This window comes from Rhipicephalus microplus, unplaced genomic scaffold, assembly GCF_043290135.1.
Source record: "Rhipicephalus microplus isolate Deutch F79 unplaced genomic scaffold, USDA_Rmic scaffold_375, whole genome shotgun sequence".
Lineage (NCBI taxonomy): Eukaryota > Metazoa > Arthropoda > Arachnida > Ixodida > Ixodidae > Rhipicephalus > Rhipicephalus microplus.
This window is the reverse complement of record NW_027464939.1, coordinates 5,551-10,000: the sequence shown is the minus strand read 5'-3', so window position 1 is coordinate 10,000 and position 4,450 is coordinate 5,551. Positions and strand designations below refer to the sequence as shown.

At 57.6% G+C, this 4,450-nt stretch overlaps 1 non-coding gene across 1 annotated transcript; it reads right to left on the bottom strand.

Moving 5' to 3' along the window:
• Positions 1-1,653: 1,653 nt before the first annotated feature.
• LOC142794118 (small subunit ribosomal RNA) lies at positions 1,654-3,468 on the bottom strand. The gene has a single exon (XR_012892085.1). It is a non-coding gene; the product is annotated as a small subunit ribosomal RNA (ribosomal RNA).
• Between the last annotated feature and the right edge of the window lie 982 nt (positions 3,469-4,450).

The window sequence follows — 4,450 nt, the reverse complement described above, 5'->3', positions numbered from 1 at the left end:
GGCCAAGAAGGGCGCTTTTCAGCGCACGCTTGGACTCCAAAACTCTGCCGCGCCTTTTTCGGCTGCCGCAAATCGAGCAAACGGTGTGTTTCGGACGGCGTTTCGCTTTCGCTACTTGCGAGTGCTTTCGTGGTCCACCCCTCTATAAATACTCGGGAGGCGTCGAAGCCGGTTCTCCAAGCCGGACCCGTAGGTATCGTTGTGTGCTCGCTCTCATTGGCCCGCCTAACCAGAAAATGCCTGCGGTACACCCATTTGGATAAGAGTGCACGCAGATGCGGGCCTCGACGGCTACACATTTCCTCGGGCGGCCGCCTCCCGGCCTCCGTGGAGCGCGGGATGCACGGTCCCATCGACAAGCCTCTCCCGTTTTTACCGTGGCGTCGCGGTTCACCACGGCAGGCGGGTCGGTCTCCTCCGCATAAAAAGGGGGACCCCCGCTTTTTGTTCCACGAAATCGCACAAGCTTTTTTCGCATCCACGGTTTGCCACCGCACACCAAAATGCCGATCCGGCTGCCTACTTTAGCCAACAGGTGGAGCCAGGCGCGCCGTACTTGCGCGGCACTTCCCACGTCCACCGAAGTCGGTGCCAAGGACCACTTTCGGCGCCGGAGCCGCGTACGAGCCTACTCGAGGCGGAAGAACGAAGCCAGCAAGGGCCTGGCCGCAAGTGCGTTCAATTGTCGGGACGTCCAAGTCCCTCGTTCTTCCGTGCTTCCTCTTTCGGCAAGTCGTTGCGGCACCTTCCCAAAGCGCGCAGACCCGCTAATCGCGACGAGCGCGACGTGGCCGTGCCGCCTTTCCCTCGGCAGCAAGCAAAACGCCTGGCAACGTCGACGCTCCCCTAACCGCGATCTCGCACCGTGTTTCGTGTGGCGAATTCAAAAGCCGGCCGGCGCTGCTGCAACCATTACGGTCGGTACGCATACGCCGCGGAGGGCGGGACGGTCATCGGAGCGTGCGGTTCCTCCATCGAGTACTGCGCACCTCGGCCGTCGCATCGCCGTGCCATGACCGGCCGCGCGTCAACGCGAACCGGTGCCAGCGAGATCCCTCGCCTGCAAGAACCGACCGGCAGCCTCCGTCACCCGAGGACGCGGAGGCGCTTGCCGCGGACGGCGGGACGGTATGCACTGGTGCACAGCGGACCCGTCACATCGCCAGTTCCTTGACCGACCGCCGACGCTTGTGCCGTTCCTCTCGTACTTGGCAGTCGCCGCGCGATTGTCGGGTCTCGTTCTTGCACGCTCGAACGGTCGGGAGGGCACTCGGCTGGCGTTTCGGGAACGCGCAGCCTCGCCTTCTACCGACGTAACCACGACTCGCCGTTCGCGCTCCGCCGCTCCTGTTTACAGTACTAGGCGGTCCCGCAGCGGTCGGGTCGCGCATTTCGAGCGCTTCGAGCCACGGTGCAGTGGCGGGTCGAAAGCCGACCTATGAGTGCGTTGCGCCGTTTGTACCCGCGTCCGCCACCTGGCCGACCGTCCAAGGTCGCGGTGTTGGCGTCCGCTGGGCGCAACAATTTGTCACGGGGTGCCGCTCCACATTCAGGCAGCCCCGTGGGGAAAAGCCGACCCCGCGTCCAAACGGGGTCAGCGGCAGAAAGTGTCGGGCGCAGACGCAGCTGAGGCGCTCACCCTTCACAATCCGTTAATGATCCTTCCGCAGGTTCACCTACGGAAACCTTGTTACGACTTTTACTTCCTCTAAATGATCAAGTTTGGTCATCTTTCCAACAGACCGGCGCAACCGAAAGGCCGCGCCGGACATCGGTCCGAAGACCTCACTAAATCATTCAATCGGTAGTAGCGACGGGCGGTGTGTACAAAGGGCAGGGACGTAATCAACGCGAGCTTATGACTCGCGCTTACTGGGAATTCCTCGTTCAAGGGGAACAATTGCAAGCCCCTATCCCAATCACGAAAGAAGTTCCACGGGTTACCCAGTCTTTTCAGACAGGGATAAAGACACGCTGCTTCCTTCAGTGTAGCGCGCGTGCGGCCCCGGACATCTAAGGGCATCACAGACCTGTTATTGCTCTGTTTCGTGCGGCTAGGAGCCGCTTGTCCCTCTAAGAAGGTTGTAAGGTGCTGGGAACCCCGCACCTATTTAATAGGCTAGAGTCTCGTTCGTTATCGGAATTAACCAGACAAATCGCTCCACCAACTAAGAACGGCCATGCACCACCATCCACCGAATCAAGAAAGAGCTCTCAATCTGTCAATCCTCCCAGTGTCCGGGCCGGGTAAGTTTTCCCGTGTTGAGTCAAATTAAGCCGCAGGCTCCACTCCTGGTGGTGCCCTTCCGTCAATTCCTTTAAGTTTCAGCTTTGCAACCATACTTCCCCCGGAACCCAAATACTTTGGTTTCCCGGAAGCTGCCCGCCGAGTCATTTGAGTAACTCAGGCGGATCGCTGGTTGGCATCGTTTATGGTCAGAACTAGGGCGGTATCTGATCGCCTTCGAACCTCTGACTTTCGTTCTTGATCAATGAAAACATTCTTGGCAAATGCTTTCGCAGTAGTTCGTCTTGCGACGGTCCAAGAATTTCACCTCTAGCGCCGCAATACGAATGCCCCCGTCCGTCCCTCTTAATCATTACCTCGTATTCCAAAAACCAACAGAACAGAAACGAGGTCTTGTTCTATTATTCCATGCAAGTTTATTCAGGCGACTCGCCTGCGTTGAGCACTCTAATTTTTTCAAAGTAAAAGCACCGGCCATCTCGAGGCACACAATGAAGTGCACCAAGAAAGAACCGGCATGATGTTCAGTCCGAGCCGTCGCATCGGGTAGATGCACTACTCGTCTGGAACTGAGATCCAACTACGAGCTTTTTAACCGCAGCAGCTTTAGTATACGCTATTGGAGCTGGAATTACCGCGGCTGCTGGCACCAGACTTGCCCTCCAATTGATCCTCGTTAAAGGATTTAGAGTGTACTCATTTCAATTACGGGGCCTCAAAAGAGTCCCGTATTGTTATTTTTCGTCACTACCTCCCCGTGCCGGGAGTGGGTAATTTGCGCGCCTGCTGCCTTCCTTGGATGTGGTAGCCGTTTCTCAGGCTCCCTCTCCGGAATCGAACCCTGATTCTCCGTTACCCGTAACAACCATGGTAAGCAAGTAACCTACCATCGAAAGTTGATAAGGCAGACACTTGAAAGAAACGTCGCCGGCTCGTGGCCATGCGATCAGCACAAAGTTATCCAGAGTCACCACACAATACGGGCCGAAACCCGATCGATCTTGGTCTAATAAAAGCACCCGTTACCCAAAGGGCTCCAGGCTCACTGCATGTATTAGCTCTAGAATTGCCACAGTTATCCAAGTAGGAAGAAACGATCTAAGGAACCATAACTGATTTAATGAGCCATTCGCGGTTTCGCCTTATTTCGGCATGTACTTAGACATGCATGGCTTAATCTTTGAGACAAGCATATGATTACTGGCAGGATCAACCAGGTAATCGTTCGACTGCGCGTCCGTCCTCGCCTTCGGCGGGCCGGACGCAGTCTGTGTGCGGCGGAGGCCACCTTCAGGCGCCCCAACACGCTTATTTTGCACTCCGAGATGACGGCGTTCGAGCTCGCTACGGCACAACCTTCCCGAAAGACGAGTGGGAGCCGTGCGGCAAGAAGCACGTTCATGCTCGCTCTTTTTCGTTGCATCGACTCGGTCGCGCCGTGCGGGTTGCCCAAGCCCGCTGCACTGTCGGTGGACCGGCCGGAACTAGCAACGGAGCCGAGACTGCAAAGCCGCCAGACGACGGGTCACGCCCGCGTCTTCGGCGCTTTCGCATCTGAATCGCCCGAGGACGACACGGAACACACCTCGATATCGTGGTAAAACGGCACCGTCCGACAACCAGCCCCTAACGCATCAAGCGGATGAGGCTGCAGACGACTGCCGTGGATTCCCCTGGAGCAGACCCGAGGACACGCTTGACGAGGCCGAAGCCCGCCGCATATCAGACACCCGGTCGCTTTCGCGTACGCCGCTCACGAGAACCCCCACATAATAGCAGCGATAAGTACCCAGACCTCCTTGGGCACTAATACGAGCGTACTCGAGAAAATTTCACCGCGGGTGTGCCCCGAAACGTGTGGCACGTTGAGCGTGCCACAAGTCTACGTCGCTCTCAAACCCGCCGAGGTCGTAGAATTTGCGACCCTACTCACGAAATTCCCACCGAGGATACGGCCGCAAACGTACCGCACCTTGGGTAGGCCACGAGTTTGTGCAACACTACGCTGACGGCACAGCACCGAGGTCGTGCGCGCACGCACGGGAAAATTCCGCCGCGGTTTCTGCCGAAAACGTGAGGCACCACGACTCTCCGCAAGTTCGCGTCGACTGCGAAAGACCGAAGTCGTGAACGACGTGTCCGCTACTCGCCGCCGACACGCTGGACACCAAACGTACAACGACTCGACGGCGTCGTAGAGGC